General features: G+C 45.9%; 1 protein-coding gene across 11 annotated transcripts in view; it reads right to left on the reverse strand.

Annotated features, from left to right (window-relative positions):
• Positions 1-17,397, reverse strand: part of TVP23A (trans-golgi network vesicle protein 23 homolog A) — a 56,740-nt gene that overhangs the window by 28,924 nt on the left and 10,419 nt on the right. Inside the window, exon 3 of one of the 11 annotated variants that reach the window (XR_013412436.1) lies at positions 10,225-10,266. The exons of the other annotated variants lie outside the window; for them this stretch is intronic. The gene's annotated coding sequence lies outside the window, so the exon portion shown is untranslated. The remainder of the gene's footprint in view (positions 1-10,224; positions 10,267-17,397) is intronic. 11 annotated transcript variants of the gene reach the window in all.

A 17,397-nucleotide genomic window follows, 5' to 3' on the forward strand; every position in this document is an offset into this window, starting at 1 on the left:
AGGCTATAGATAAATTTTAAATTTTTCTGATTGAAAATTGGTTGAGTTTCAAGACCTGGGATCAATAGAAAGGGAATGTGCAGGTGAAGTTAAAAGATTGTGGAGACAAGGTTCTTTTGAAGTCTTACAGTGGCAGCCCTTAGAGACAGTAGAAGACAAATGTTTCCTATCCAGACCTGTAAAAGGTGTTAGGTTCTCAGTTAATCTCTTCAGGATTGGGAGGGTCTAGAAGAAAAAATCTAACTATGTTAATAGAGATTCTTTACAGATATAAATTTTCCCCCACAAAGAACAGCTTTGCAGGACCATTTCAAAATATGGCAAAGAAACATGTCTTGGGGTAAAATATTTTGAGTTTCTTCTTTGTCCTGTAATGTTACACTAGCATCAGGTTGGAAAGTAAGTCGCGATATATAGGGTTAAATAAAACCCATCTGATGAGAATTTATGGTTTGTAGGGCATGAATCCCCAGACCCCTTAGATAGGAATTTGGGCAAGATAGGATAAAAATTAGAGTTTAGTCCTCAAATGTATTTTGGGGTAAAATACTTCAATTTCTTTCAGGGCCTGCTGTCTGTGCTGTTGGTATTTATTGCTACAAACAATCTGTTTTGTCAACCTTAAGGTCTCTGTGTTAATGTTAATGCTGGTCAGCTGTGCCTGGATTCCAATGGGAGGAGGGTAGAACGAGGCACGTCCGACCCCCACCTCTTTCCATCAGGGCCTGAACTAGTTCTTCAGGTTAACTTTAGAATCCCCTTGGCTGAGAGGAGGGGTCCATTCAGTTGGTTGGGGGGCTTAGACTTTTGTTTTTGGTTTACAGGCTTCCGGGAGATAAAACACCTACCATGCTATATCAGAGACAGTCCTCCAGCGGCTGTGGTTTGTATCACTCTACTTATTACTTGACTCACTAATAGTCAACATTTTTGAGAACAGAAAAAGAGAAAAAAAACGTGACCAGTAATGCTCTTTTTGGACATCCTTTGTCAGGTGAATGTTTTTCCCCATTGTTAAAAATAAGTAGGGTGTTGCTATTTCTTTCTTTGGCCCTGACACCCACTTACACTCAGGTGGCTTCTCCGCTACTGACGTAGGAGTTCAGAGGAAATTATTTAAGCATATAGTGAGGGTATGGGAGTACCAAGTAAGGTTTTCCTTTCAATGAAAATCAGCCCCCAAATTATTTTCTTTTCTAACAAAGAGCAGCCTGTAAAATCCAGCTGCAGATATAGACAAGCGAGCTGGAAGCTTGCAGGGTGAATGCCACGAGTTGTGCCAGTAGGGAAAGGCTACCTGGGACCAGGCATGTCCAACATGGAGGCTCCATCTTCCCTTCTCTCTCTCTCTTTTTTTTTTTTTTTAATTGAGCCCGAGTCTTGCTCTGTTGCCCAGGCTGGAGTGCAGTGGCGCAATCTCGGCTCACTGCAAGCTCCGCCTCCTGGGTTCAAGCAATTCTCCTGCCTCAGCCTCCCGAGTGGCTGCGACTACAGGTGCGTGCCACCATGCCCGGCTAACTTCTTTATTATTATTTTTATTTTCAGTAGAGACAGGGTTTCACCATGTTACCAGGATGGTCTCAATCTCCTGACCTCATGATCCACCCACCTTGGCCTCCCAAAGTGCTGGGATTACAGGTGTGAGCATCTTCCCTTCTCTTCGCCAGCCATGTGTACAGTAAGAAGCAGACAACATGGCATGGGCCAAGTGGAAAGCCCATTTATGTAATAAGATTAGGGTGGGATGGCCAGCCTTCCCTGAGCGCTATGTAAACGTCACACCTGATCCAACCAATCTCTGTGCCCTATGTAAATCAGACACCACCTCCTCAAGCCTGTCTATAAAATCTGCTGTGGTCCACCACCGGCCAGATTTTCCCTTCAGAAGCCCTTCTCTCTCACTAGGGAGAAAACTGTTCTCCTTTATCTTTCTTTTGCCTATTAAACCTCCGCTTCTAAACTCATTCCTCATGTGTGTCCGTGTCCTTAATCTTCTTGGCACGAGACAATGAACCCCAGGTATTTACCCAGACAACACTGCTTCACTAGCAACAGCATGCCACCATGAAGATGCTGGGTTCAAGGGACCCCCAGGTGCCAGGGGAGGCAGCTAAGATGATGTTTGCCCCAGAAGAAGTACATTCCCAGCCACTTCTCCATCCACTAGTTCCACCATACCTCCTGGAAGTTACGAAATACAGGACCCACAGCCCCACCCCCAGACCTCCTGAACTAGAATCTGCACTTCAACAAAACTCCCAAGTGATTCTTCTGTGTGTGACAATTGAAGTGTTCTCCTCTCTTCCATTTTCAAGATGAACTCAGTTTCAGCAACAAAGCAGAAAGGACTTAAGAAACCCAAGCCTAAAAAAGCAAAGGTCCCTATGAACCCTTGAGGAATGCTGTGGGGCCTGCACTAACCCAGGGGATGAACCGCCTGGGATGACCTGATTTTTCTTTTCTAGAGTGACCTAGATGCAATGTTAGCTCCATCATCCTTCTGAAACTGCCTTCTTAATTCAAAAGACAGCACATCCTCTTACTCCCTCTGACATCTGAGCCGGGACCTCAGGGTCTGGGACTGTTGGGATGTCTGAGCAGAGGCTGATTGCTAAGTGCCCAGTTTCCATTCAAAGGAAATAGAGGTTTATGTGTAGAAGTGAATAAAAGAACAAACTTCCCTCTAGTTGCCACAGTTTTTTCCTCTTGTTTCTGTTCTTTATTTCTTTTTAAAGAGACATACCCAGCAGGGCACGGTGGCTCCTGCCTGTAATCCCAGTACTCTGGTAGGCCGAGGTGGGTGGATCACTTGAGGCTGGGAGTTAAAGATCAACCTGGGCAACATAGCAAAACCCTGTGGCTACTCAAAATACAAAAATTAGCCGGGCGTCATGGCATGCACCCATAATCCTAGCTACTCGGGAGGCTGAGGCAGGAGAACTGCTTGGGGGTTACAGTGAGCCAAGATGGCACCACTGCACTCCAGCCTGGGCAACACAGCAAGACTCTGTCTCAAAAAAATAAAAATAAAAAAATAAAGAGACATACCGACTTTCAAGTCTGGGTATGTTCAGCATCAAAATGAAAGTGTGAGCTCCAGGGACAAGTTGCGGGGGGATGTCTCTGGATGCTGAGCCCAGGCTGGGCCCTGTGTGCGGATTCTCACCCTTCACCCTCCACCTCCTGGGCACTGCTTGGCTTGTAGCAGCATCATTCTAATCTCTGCCACGTTTTCAGGTACGTGTTACAGCAATACTCCATTCCTCTGGTACCAATTTCTGACCTGGCCCATTTTATGCTGCTGTAACAGAATGTCATAGACTAAGTAATTTACTAACAATAGAAATTTATCTTTTTGCTAGGTATGGTGGCTCATGTCTGTAATCCCAGCACTTTGAGAGGCCAAGGTGGGAGGATCACTTGAGCTCAGGAGTTTGAGACCAGCTTGGGAAACATAGGGAGACGCTGTCCCTACAAAATAAAAAAAATAAACCTAGCTGGGCATGGTGGCACATACCTACGGTCCAAGCTACATGGGAGGCTGAGGTGGGAGGACTAATTGGGCCCAGGAGATTGTGGCTTCAGTGAGCTGTGATCACACCACTGCATTCTAGCCTGGGTGACAGAGTAAAACCTTGTCTCGCCAAAAAAAAAAAAAAAAAAAGTATTTTTCACAGTTCTGGAGGTGGGGAAGTCCAAGATCAAAGTGCCAGCATACTTGGTGTCTGGTGAGGGTCCGGTCTCTGCTCCCAAGATGATGCACTAAACGCCGCACCCCCCGGAGGCAAGGAACACTGTCCTCACGTGGCAGAAGAAGTACATTCCCAGCCACTTCTCCATCCACTAGAAGAGCCCTGAGCCAAGACTCACTCCCACCAGCCCCTTTCTAGAGGTATGAAACCCACTCATAAGGCACAGCCCTCACGGCCGAATCATCACTTACACGTCCCAGCTCTTAGCAGTGTTACAATAGCAATCAAATCTCAACATACATTTTACATGGGACAAATATTGAAACCGTAACAGTGGCAATTCTTGGCATTGCTTGGCTCGTGGCCATATCATTCCAATCTCTGCCTCTCCCTGTGTCTTTATCCTCGCACGTCCTTATAAAGACCCCAGTCATACTGGATTAGGGGCCTGACCTACTCTGGTATGACCTCATGTTAACTAACTACGCCTGCAAATACCCTAGTTCCAAGTAAGGTTCAATTTTTGAGGGGGTTAGGATGTCAACATATCTTTTTGGGAAGACCCAGCTCAACCCATAATATCTGCCTTAGGACAAACGAGGCCAAAGAAAATAACTGAGGTAGGAAGAGGACATCGTGCTATTTTACAGATGAGGACACTGGTGCTCAGAGAGGTGACATGAACTGCCCGGAGTGGGAGTAAAGAAGCAGTTATGTATGCAGGTGGTGCACAGGGTGAGGGCGCTCAGCTGAGATGGGGGTGGGGGTCAAGTGCTGAAATCTGCCCATGCTCCACTCCCCAGATGGTACCTGGTAGGGGTCTGTGTCTGTCTGAGAGGGGGCCTGTCCTAGTTTTCAGGACAGCATCCTGTGGGCTAGCAGCTGCTCTGAGTGGCAGAATCAACAGGAGGTCCTAGATTCCCACTCACTCTCAGCCCAGGATTTCCAGGCTGCCCCTGGAACCCTCAGATGAGCAGGCTTAACCACAGAGAGCTAGTAAGACAGGCGACCAAGGCCAGTCTCCACTCAGAGGAGCCGGGGCTCCCTGGAGAAATGGCAGATTCCAGGTACAGATGGAGAAATGCACACAATGGGGCAGGGATATTGGAACATCCCAGATGGCAAGGAAGCTGCCAGACACCATGAGAGTCAGGTTAAGGAAGTCGTTTGAGCCTAGGAGTTTGAGACCAACCTGGGCAATATGGTGAAAGCTAACTGGAAGAGGTTCCCGCTGGCCAACAGTGGGACAATTTGAGTAGCAATAACAATATGTCTGCATCCATGAGTTTATGTGATACTTTTTTTTTTTTTTTTTTAAAGACAGAGTCTTGCTCTGTTGCCCAGACTGGAGTGCAGTGGAATGATCTTGGCTAATTGCAATCTCCACCTTCCAGGTTCAAGTGATTCTCCTGCCTCAGCCTCCTGAGTAGCTGGGATTACAGGCATGCACCACCACGCCTGGCTAATTTTTGCATTTTTGGAAGAGACAGGGTTTCACCATGTTGACCAGGCTGATCTCAAACTCCTGACCTTAGGTGATCTGCCCATCTTGGCCTCCTCAAGTGCTGGGATTACAGGTGTGAACCACCGCACCTGGCCTACTTGATACTTAAATAAACCCTCATTGGTCACCTCATGGAGGAAGCAGGGGACCTAACTCATTACTTTGAAAACTGAGTAGCAAAGGACAAGTTTCAAGCACACATTATGCCTTTTCTCTACAAAGTGTACCGTGCAAGGACTGCACATTTGATGAAGGGAGTTTTTCCTTCTGGATCATTTCAGCTCACAAGTGAAATGATAGAGTCACCACACCGCCACTCTGTCACAATCCCTGAAGAATTCAAGGATGGAGGACTGAGCACCAAGGGTTCCTGAGAGACAGCCAGGCGCTGGGAGCCTCCTGATGGAAGAACACACCCGCTCCTTTACAGACCGCATGCCGAAAACACTCAGATCTGAATCACATCAGGACTGTAGCTCTCACTACGCATTTGCAAGAAATATAGAGAACCAAGGAAAACATCAAAGGATGCAACATGATGCAATCAGCAAGCCTCACAGAACAACAGTTTGCCTGCAAGGGAAAAAATTTTAAAAATTTAAAAGATGCGCTGGGCACAGTGGCTCATGCCTGTAATCTCAGCACTTTGGGAGGCTGAGGCAGGAGGATCGCTTGAGCCCAGGAGTTTGAGACCAACCTGGGCAACATGGTGAAACCTCATCTCTATAATAATAATAATAATAATACAAAAAGTGGCCAGGCATGGTGGTGTGGGCCTGAAGTCCCAGCTATTTGGGAGGCTGAGGTGGGAGGATCACTAGAGCCCAAGAGTTCAAGGTTGCAGTGATATGTGATCCTGCCACTTGCACTCCAGCCTGGGCAAGAGAGCAAGACCTTGTCTCAAGAAAAGAACAATTTAAAATATAAGAGAGAAAGAGAGAGGAGAGGGTGGGAAACCTATGTAGTAAAAGAGATTTTATTTTATCTTATTTTTTGAGACGGAGTCTCGCACTGTTGCCCAGACTGGCGTGCAGTGGCCGGATCTCAGCTCACTGCAAGCTCCACCTCCCGGGTTCATGACATTCTCCTGCCTCAGCCTCCTGAGTAGCTGGGACTACAGGCGCCCGCCACCACGCCCAGCTAATATTTTTTTGTGTGTGTATTTTTAGTAGAGACGGGGTTTCACTGTGTTGGTCAAGATGGTCTCAATCTCCTGACCTCATGATCCACCTGCCTCAGCCTCCCAAAGTGCTGGCATTACAGGTGTGAGCCACCGCGCCCGGCCCATAAAAGGGACTTTATGTAGCAACCAACTGCAATATTGCAATGTGTGGATGTTATTTCAACTGCAACTCAAATGAATAAGCTGTAAAAAAATAAAGTTATGAGACAATCAAGGATAGGGACACTGGCTAGATATTTCATGCCATTTGGGTATTGTCAATTGTTTTAAAGTTTAGAAAACTGGAGGCTGGGCACGGTGGCTCATGAACCTTGGGAGGCTGAGGCAGGAGGGTGACTTGAGCCCAAGAATTTGAGACCAGCCTGGGTAACATAGTGAGAGCTCATCTCTACAAAAAAATCAAACAATTAGCCAGGCGTGGTGGCATGCACCTATGGTCTCAGCTACTCAGGAGGCTGAAGTGGGAGGCTCAGTTGAGCAGGGGAGGTTGAGGTTGTAATGAGCCCTGATCATGCCACTGTACTCTAGCCTGGGTGACAGAACAAGACCCTGTCTGGGGAAAAAAAAAAAAAAAAAAAGATTGAAAGTTCAGAAAATTCTATTGTGGTTTTCCTTTATTTATTTATTTATTTATTTATTTATTTATTTATTTATTTGAGATGGAGTCTCACTCTGTCGCTCAGGCTGGAGTGCAGTGGCACAATCTTGGCTCACTACAAGCTCCGCCTCCCGGGTTCACGCCATTCTCCTGCCTCAGCCTCCGGATTAGCTAGGACTACAGGCGCCTGCCACAATGCCCGGCTAATTTTTTTGGTATTTTTAGTAGAGACAGGGTTTCACCGTGTTAGCCAGGATGGTCTCGATCTCCTGACCTCGTTATCTGCCCGCCTCGGCCTCCCAAAGTGCTGGGATCACAGGCGTGAGCCACTGCGCCCAGCCTGTGGCTTTATTTTTTAAAATGATTCTTGGTCGGGCTCAGTGGCTCATGGCCTGTAATCCCAGCACTTTGGGAGGCCAAAGTGGACAGATCACCTGAGGTCGGGAGTTCGAGACCAGCCTTACCAACATGAAGAAACCCCATCTCTAATAAAAATGAAAACATAAAAAATAAATAAATAAAAGAATAGTCAGGCATGGTGGCACATGCCTGTAAGCCTAGCTACTCAGGAGGCTGACATAGGAGAATTGCTTGAACCTGGGAGGCAGAGGTTGTAGTGAGCTGAGATCCCACCATTGCACTCCAGCCTGGGCAATAAGAGAGAAAGTCCATCTCAATTAAAAAAAAAAAAAAAAAAGATTCTTATCAAAAATTAGCCAGGCGTGGTGGTGCGCACCTGTAATCCCAACTACTTGTGAGACTGAGGCACAAGAATCACTTGAACCTGGGTGGCGGAGGTTGCATTGAGCTAAGATCATGCCACTGAACTCCAACCTTAACAACAGAGGGGGACATTCTCTCAAAAAAAAAAAAACTTTCTTGTCTCTTAGGAATATCAAAATAATTGTATTTGAACTGATGTGATGTGATCTCTGTGGTTTGCTTCAAAATGATCCAGGGAAGGGGAAAAGCTGGGTTAGAAATACAAAATTATTGGTCATGAATTGGGCATATTCAAGCAGGGTGATAGGGACATGGGATTCACTGTATTATTCTATTTTGTATATGTTTGGAATTCTCTATAGTAAATCTTTTTTTTTTTTCTTTTTCTTTAAGTATTAATCAGGGAAGCAGACTACTTCTTTTCAAATTACAGTTCTGCCATTTACTTGTGTGACCTTGAGCAAGTGAGTCAACCGTTCTGGGCCTATTTCCTCACCTGCAAAATGGAGATAATCACATCTACCTAACATCAAGGCCTGGAGCACAGTGGACTCGGTAGATACCCATGCAGTGGTTCCTTCTTTGATATGGGACCTGTGGTAGCCAGTCTCTGAGATGGCCACCGGTGATCCTGACTGCCTGGTGGCCACACCCTTGTGTAGTCACGTCTCACAATGGAGCAGGGGTCCTGGTCATCAGAGTGGCCAACAGAATATATCAGAAGTGATTTTATGTCACTTTTAAGATTAGGTTATCAATGACATGGCAACTTCTGTTTTTTCTCTTTTTTTTTTTTTGAGACAGAGTCTTGCTCTGACGCCCAGGCTGGAGTGCAGTCGCGTGATCTTAGCTCACTGCAACCTCCACCTCCTGGGTTCAAGTGATTCTCCTGCCTCAGCCTACTAAGTAGCTGAGATTACAGGCATGCACCACCACGCACAGCTAATTTTTGTATTTTTAGTAGAGATGGGGTTTCACCATGTTGGCCAGGATGGTCTTGATTTCCTGACCTCGTGATCTGACCACCTCAGCCTTCCAAAGTTCTGGGATTACAGGCGTGAGCCACCGCACCTGGCCACTTCTGTTTCTGTCTTGATCACTCTCTCCCTCATTCTCCCTAGGGCAAGCCAGCTGCCATGGGAGCAGCCCTATACTGAGAGGCCCACATGGCAAGGAACTCAGGCCTCCAGCCAACAGCCATGGGAGGATGCCATCTTGGACACAGCTCCTCCTGCCCCAGTCAAGCCTTCAGATGACTGCAGCTCTGGGCAACCTCTTGACTACAACCTCTGGGGACCCTGAGCCAGAACCACCCAGCCGAGCTTCAGATGTGAGATAATAAATGTTTGTTATCTGTAGCTGCTAAGATGAGGGAAATCTGTCATGCATCAATAGCTCCCTGCTACAGGCTCTAATGTTGAAGAAGTTCTTTCTGTTTTTGTTTGTTTGAAACAGAGTCTGACTCTGTCACCCAGGCTGGAGTGTAGTGTCAGGATCTCGGCTCACTGCGACCTCCATCTCCCAGGTTCAAACGATTCTCCTGCCTCAGCCTCCCAAGTAGCTGGGATTACACGTGCTTACTACCACGCCTGCCTAATTTTTGTATTTTTAGTAGAGACAGGGTTTGGCCATGTTTGTCAGGCTGGTCTCAGACTCCTGACCTCAGGTGATCCTCCTGCCTCTGCCTCTCAAAGCACTGGAATTACAGGCGTGAGCCACCGCGCCCAACCTGTTGAAGAGTTTTAACTCTGTATAAGGCATGTTGTTGTGTTAGGTGGTTTCAAGGGGCAGGAAAGCCAAGGAGAGGTTCCTCTTAGAAGCAGATGGTGAAATGAGGGGTCCCAGGCTTACTTGAGCAGAGTTGGGGGTGAATGGATGAGACCACGAGGACAGCTGTACTCACACTCACTTTTTTTTTTTCTATTATACTTTATGTTCTAAGGTACATGTGCACAACATGCAGGTTTGTTACATATGTATACATGTGCCATTGTGGAAGACAGCGTGGTGATTCCTCAAGGATCTAGAACTGGAAATACCATTTGACACTCACCTTTTAAGAAGGGGACTCGGAGTTATTAACTGATGGACAGAAAAGAGCAGAGAGGCCCGAGACTGACTTTCTAGAAGCCTGGAGCAGAAACCAACAGCCAGATGGCATGAAAAGAGGGAGTGGCCCACAGAGATTGCAGAAGTTACGGAGCCTTTATTCTTGTTTTTGTTTTCACCCCGAGTGGGGTTCTTTTTTTTTTTTTTTTGTACTGGAAGTAAAAAGTAGTATTCCCCCAGTTATATGCTTTTCATTTTCTTTTCTTTAATTAAAAATAATTTTTTTTTTTTTAGAAACAGGGTCTTGCTATATTGTCCAGGCTAGTCTTAAACTCCTGGGCCAAGCCCGCCTTGGCCTCCCAAAGTGTTGGGATTATAGGTGTGAGCCACTGTGCCTGGCCTTGTGCTTTTTCTTCTGAAGAGCTTCTAGATTCTGCTAGAAACTGGGTAAGATCTGAAGGCAGTAAATACTCACTTGTGTCTGTTACCTGGCTCTTGGGAGCTTCAGTTTCCTCATCTGTAAAATGGAGAGAGAATCTTGTCTTCCTTTGCATTTTTATTTTTGACCATTTTAATATTTCTGGAATCAGAGTGTGTCTATTAATGGTTGCAAATATTTAATATGGTGTTTATTTCTCACCTCTACTTCTTAAAAGCTATAACCAAATCAATGTACCCTAAAATGTATGGTATTCTAGAAACTATGGCCATCAGCAGGTTATTTAATGGGAGAATTGAGTGGTCATATTAACTCCTTCAGCAAATAGTGAATCACTACCGCAACCTGGCCTATGGGAGGCTCATAAAACTAGTTTATTTATTCTTTTTGAACAGCCTATAACTTTTTAAAAAGTATTTTTGTCCAGGCAAAAATCATAGGTGGCTCACACCTGTAATCCCAGCACTTTGGGAGGCTGAGGTGGGTGGATCGCTTGAGCTCAGGAGTTCAGGACCAGTCTGGGCAACATGGCGAAACCCCATCTCTACTAAAAATAATTTTTAAAAAAATTAGCCAGGCATGGTGGTGCACACCTGTGGTCTCAGGTATTTGGGAGGCTGCGGTGGGAGGATCACTTAAGCCTGGAAGGTAGAGGCTGCAGTGAGCCAAGATTGCGCCACTGTACTCCAGCCTGGGCAACAGAGCAAGATGCTGTCTCAAAAAATATACTTTGCGGCCGGGCGCGGTGGCTCAAGCCTGTAATCCCAGCACTTTGGGAGGCCGAGGCGGGTGGATCACGAGGTCAGGAGATCGAGACTATCCTGGCTAACACGGTGAAACCCCGTCTCTACTAAAAATACAAAAAATTAGCCGGGCGAGGTGGCAGGCGCCTGTAGTCTCAGCTACTTGGGAGGCTGAGGCGGGAGAATGGCGTGAACCCGGGAGGCGGAGCTTGCAGTGAGCCGAGATCGCGCCACTGCACTCCAGCCTGGGAGACACAGCGAGACTCCGTCTCAAAAAAAAAAAAAAAAAAAAAAAAAAAAATATATATATATATATATACTTTGCTAAAAAAACAGTATTCCTGCTTTTTGTCAACAAAAGGATGTGCCAGATCCAGTCTGACTGGTTTCTGCCTCAAGACTTAGAATCATCTCCTTTCTAAGGAGTCCTGGGTTCTTTGAGTGGCAAAGAGAATGAAAGACCAAACTCTGGGGCCTGGGATTGTAGGTAAGAGGTGGTGGATGACTCTTAAAAAACAAACAAACAAACAACAACAACAAAACCACGTGATTTCTGGGCCACCTTTAGTAGTGACAGAGCTCAAAAAAGAAAATGTCCTTTTAGGATGCAACATCATTTCTGCAGTATCTCTCCCAAGAAGCATAACCTGGATGTAATCAGGAGAAATGTCAGACAGACCCAAATGAAGGTGTATTCCTCAACATTGCTGCCCTTTTACTCTCTAAATACGTCCGTGTCATGAGAAATAAAGAAAGACTCAGAATAGTTCCAGAATAACTAAATGCAATGGAGATCCTGGATTGAGTCGTCTTCTTTTTTTTTCTGATTCTCACTCTGTCACCCAGGCTGGAGTGCAGTGCCGTGATCTCAGCTCACTGCAACCTTCACCTCCTGGGTTCAAGCGATTCTCATTCCTCAGTCTCCTGAGTAGCAGGGATTAGAGGCACATGCCACCATGCCTAGCTAATTTTTGTATTTTAGTAGAGACGGGGTTTCACCAGTCTCAAACTGGTGAGCTCAGGCAATCCTCCTGCCTTGGCCTCCCAAAAGATTACAGGCATGAGCCACTGCCCAACTTCTGGATTGAACCTTGAACTGAGAGAAAACATTACTCTAAAGGACAATGGAATATGAACCGTAGATTAGATAGTCTCTTAGTTTCTGTCATCGCACTCTGCTTACATAAGAGAATGTCCTTTTCTTACAGTACACATTGATGGCTGGACACAGTGGCTTAGGCCTGTAATCCCAGCGCTTTGGGAGGCCAAGGCAGGAAGATCGCTTGAGCCCAGGAGTTTGAGACCAGCTGGGGCAACATAGTGAGACCTCATTTCTACAAAAAGTGAAAAATAAATTTAAAAAGTGCACATCGAAGTATTTAGGGGAAAGGGGGCATGATGTGTTAGTTACTCTCAAACACTTAGAGAATACACACACACACACACACAATGTTGGCAATTAGGAAGACTCAGAAGCCAACTGGAAGAGGCTTCTACTGATCAACAATGGGACAATTTGAATAGCAATAAGAATATGTCTGCATCCATGAGTTTATATGATATGTGTGTGTGTGTGTGTGTGTGTGTGTGTGTGTGTGTGTGTGTGTCACAGTCTCATTCTGTCAGCCGGGCTAGAATGCAGCAGTGTGATCTTGGCTCACTGCAACCTCTGCCTCCTGGGTTCAAGTGATCCTCCTGCCTCAGCCTCCAGGGTAGCTGGGATTACAAGCATGTGCCATCATACCAGGCTAATTTTTGTATATTTAGTAGAGACAGGGTTTCACCATGTTGGCCAGACTGGTCTCCAACTCCTGAGCTCACGTGATCCTCTCGCCTCGGCCTCCCAAATTGCTGGGGTTACTGGTGTGAGCCACTGCACTCATTCAGTTAGTGAATCTTGGTAAAATGTACACATCAGTTCTTCGTACTATTCTTGCTACCTTCTCGTAAGTCTGATATTATTTCAAAGTAAAAAGTTTTTTTTAAGTTATTTTAAGGACACTAATTCAAAATATCATTTTCCAATTCAACATATCTTGCTGCTATATTTTACATATTTCTTTCATTTGGGGTTTCATTAACCACTAAAAAATCCCCACCATGCTGCAAATAGTAAGTTTTGTCATTGCTGTGTATTTTAGGTTGCATGTTTATTTAGTGCTCCACATAATCACTAATGCTAAATTTGAAATGTCATTTAAATTGCCCAAGGATATAGAATTAAGTTTATGATCAACACATAAATGTTTTTAATTGATTTTCAACACTGCTTAAGAAACATTGAGTTTAATAAATTGAGCTTAGAGGCCAGACACAGTGGCTCACGCCTGTAGTCCCAGCACTTTGGGAGGCTGAGGTGGATGGATCACCTGAGGTCAGGAGTTCGAGACCAGCCTGGTCAACATGGTGAAACCCTGTCTCTACTAAAAATACAAAAATTAGCCGGGCGTGGTGGCAGGCGCCTGTAATCCCAGCTACTCAGGAGGCTGAGGGAGGAGAATCACTTGAACCCTGGAGGTAGAGATTGCAGTGAGCCAAGATCGTGCCACTGCACTCCAGCCTGGGCAACAGAGCAAGACTCCGTCTCAAAACAACAACAACAACAACAACAACAACACATAAACTGAGCTTAGAGCAACAACAACACATGTATAGACAACCTCCAGTCTACCAGGTGGAGGGCCAGGTCAGAGGGCAGTGAACAGGCTGGACAAAGTCCTGTCTCCCAGACATTACTTATCTCTAGCAGGGAGGGGAAGGAGCTGAGGAGTGATTTCCACCCAGGGTGCAAAGTGTCATTAATAGGTAAACGGAGCCACAATCAAAATATTCAACAACAGATATGGGATGACTACTGTCCAGTGAGAATGGCCAATGGAGCAGGGTTCCATCAGCTGGTCCTGGTGTTCGAGGTTCTGACCCTTTAGTTCTGGCAGCTTGTCCCAGCAGGGTATCCATGAGGCTCTCGGCTCTTTACTGACATTTTAACCAACATGGGGACCCAAGAGGTGGACACAACAGCTGACCATCAGACCTAGGTAGACACTGGGGTTGTGGGGGCTAAGGAGAGATGCCTCGTTTAGAGAACACTGCTTAACAGTGATGTAGATTAGGGTCTACGGGACATGGGGTTTTTTGGGGTGATGAAAATGTTTGGAAATTAGACTGTGGTGATGGGTGTACAACCTTGTAAATATACTAAAAACCAATGAATTAAATACTTTAAAGGGGTGAATTTTGTATGTGAAATCTATCTCAATTTTAAAATTTATTTTAAATTTTGTTTTAAAGATCTAAGGACAAATTTAGGAAGCAGAGACAGCAGCGTATATAAAGGCCAGGGGCCAAGCAGGAACATGGGGTTCAGGGTGAGTGGCCTTGGATGGCCTCAGATGTCCATATGCACAGCCTGACCCTGCGGCTGGCCTGTCCATACAGGGCCCTCAGGCCCCTGGAGGTGGCTTCAAGAGGTTAATGGAGAAAACCATGGCATCAGGGAGGAATTCCAACTCAAGGCCTCTTGGGCCCCTGGAAAATGCTTTCACTGGGATAATATTTTCTCACCACTGTTTTCAGGGCTGGGGTCGGAGGCTGCAACCTCAGGTGCTCATAGGGCCAGGCAAAGCTGAGAAATAAGTCAACTGAGTAGGTGAGGGCTGAAGCTCACCCACAGGCAACTCCCTGCAACTCCAGCCCATTCTTCCGGCTCTAACAGATTTCCAAAAGAAGCCAGCAGGCCGGGCACAGTAGCTCATGCCTGGAATCCCAGCACCTTGGGAGGCCAAGGTAAGAGGATCGCTTGAGGCCGGAGCCTGAGACCAACCTGGGCAATTAGAGAGACCCCATCTCCACAAAGAACAACAACAACAAAAATAGCCGGTATGGTGGTACATGCCTGTAATCCCAGCTACTCAGAAGGCTGAGGCAGGAGGATCACTTGAGCCCAGGAGCTCGAGGCTGCTGTGAACTATGATCATGCCACTGCACTCCCGCCCGGACCACAGACTTAGACGTTGTCTTTAAAACAAACAAACAAACAAGCCAGCAATCATATTTTTAAAACCTACTTTAGTGAAGTAAAATTCACATCCCACAAAATTAACCATTTTAAAGTGAACAATTCAGTGGCATGAAGGGAACAATTCACACTGTTGTCCCCAACGTTTCCATCACTCCAAAGCAAAACCCTGTACCTCTTGGGCAGTTTCACCCCATTCTCCCCGCTCCTCCCAGATCCTGGCAGCCACCAATCTGCCTCTGTCTCAGTGTGTTCATCTATTCTAAGCAATCCAGATTTTCAATGTAATCTTTTCTTTTTCTTTCTTTTTTTCAGACAGAGTCTCGCTCTGTCGCCCAGGCTGGAGTGCAGTGGTGCAATCTTGACTCACTGCAACCTCCTGGGTTCAAGCCAGTTGTTGAACCCAGTATAGTGGTTGTGCCACTATACTCTGGCCTGGGTGACAGAGCAAGACTGTCTCAAAAATAAAAAAATAAAAGAACTAAATATTCCAGGTCCATGCAGTCAAGCTGCTGTCTAAGATAAAACATCAAAGAACCTGACCAATGTCCTCTCCCAAATGTCTTCCCAGATTATGTGGGTCACAGGTCAGCAGAAATCACCCCTCAGTGATTTTATTTTATTTTATTTTTGAGACAGAGTTTCATTTTGTTGCCCAGGCTGGAGTACAGTGGCACAATCTCGGCTCACTGCAATCTCCACCTCCTGGGTTCAAGCAATTCTCCTGCCTCAACCTCCTGAATAGCTGGGATTACAGGCGCCTGCCACCACGTCCAGGTGATTTTTGTATTTTAGTAGAGACAGGGTTTCACCATGTTGCCCAGGCTGGTCTTGAACTCCTGAGCTCAGGCAACCCACCTGTCTTGGCCTCCCAAAGTGCACGGATTACAGACATGAGCCACCCCACCCAGCCCTTCAGTGATTTTATTGTGGGCGCAGCTTATGCAACAATTTCATGTGAACAAGAAATATAAATAAGAGGAAGTTAAACTGCCTTAGATGTAAGGAGTTAATTTCAAAATATGTAATTCTGTGCCCTAATCAAAGAGAACCGAAATCTGTCTAGTTCCCTGATTCTGTGGGTTATTTTCCTTCGTAATCATGAACCTTCCTTAAAATTAAACAATCAGCTCTTGATGGGACCTGCTTATGTGTCATATTTCTATAATTTCAAAATAGATTTTAGAGAGCTGGTGACAATACAATACAACTTTGTTCCCAAAAGCTCAGGGGACAGGGGTTTGGATAAGGGGTCCTCACTCATCGAGGTGAGCAGAACTCCTGGAAAATCAACAAAGAAAAGCTAAACGTCTTCTCCTTAGTGTGTGGGAGCATGATGTGGTGTGTGCATGTCTGTGCATGGGTGCCAGTTAGAGATGTACTAATGTTGATTTTAGAGGATGAGTGCCCACCAAGGCGTCATCAATACCATCACCTGTACCCTCTCCTTCCTTGCCCTTACACCTCCGGCTTCTCTTGGTCAATGTCACAAACAGAAGTGTTAGAAGGTGCTTTCAGTTCCCTCAAATACAAATTTCACTTATCCAAATCCAAACCCCAGACAGAGAGGGGATAATCTAAATCAGAGATCTCAACCAGGGGCAATCTGGCTGCCAGGGCACACTTGGTCACGTCAGGAGACATGTTTGGTTGTCACAGCTGAGGAGTTGGAAGCTACTGGCATGTAGTGGGTGGGGGCCAGAGGTGCTGCCCAGCATCCTTGGATGCACAGGACATCCCTACAACATAGAATGATCTGCCTCAAATATCCACAGTGCCAAGGCTGTGAAGCTGTCTAAAGAGTGGTCAATTCTGCATTAGCATTTACAGGAGGAAAATATAAAGTACTCCCCAGGGTGAGCCGAAGATGGAAGCCCTGAATCTGCCGTTCTCACGGCAAAGCTCATGCTGAGTGTCTTGCCCTGAGAGTATCTGCACACAATGTAATGCAAGATATGGAGTCTAGAGCCCAATTCTAAGGGTTCAAATCTCCTCTTTTTTCTTTTTAGAGGTGGGGTCTTGCTATGTTGTCAAAGCTGGACTCGAACTCCTGAACTGAAGCCATCCTTCCACCTCAGCCTCCTTAGTAACTGGGGTTACAGGGGCACGCCACTGTGTCAGGCTCAAATGCCCTCCTTGAAGTGAACAGGTATGTGACATTGAGCAAGTCACTCAACTCTCTCTCTTAGCCTGTCTTTTTAACCTTGACTTTGAGAAAATAAGAGTGCCTAGGTTTGTAATGAAGATGAAATGAATTATGCTAAATAAAAAACCCGGAATAGTGCTTGCATACAGTAAGTGCTGGGGAAGTGTTTGCTATTGTTATTTTTCATTCAACGTAAGTTCCCCCCAAACAGCAGCCAACAATTTCAACGGGGGCTTACGTTCAGGACTGCTGTTGTATCCAATGGCAGATAAAGTGACTGCTGAAGACTTCTTGAAAGACAA

The sequence above is a fragment of the Macaca mulatta genome, chromosome 20 (genome assembly GCF_049350105.2).
Source record: "Macaca mulatta isolate MMU2019108-1 chromosome 20, T2T-MMU8v2.0, whole genome shotgun sequence".
NCBI classification, from domain to species: Eukaryota; Metazoa; Chordata; class Mammalia; order Primates; family Cercopithecidae; genus Macaca; species Macaca mulatta.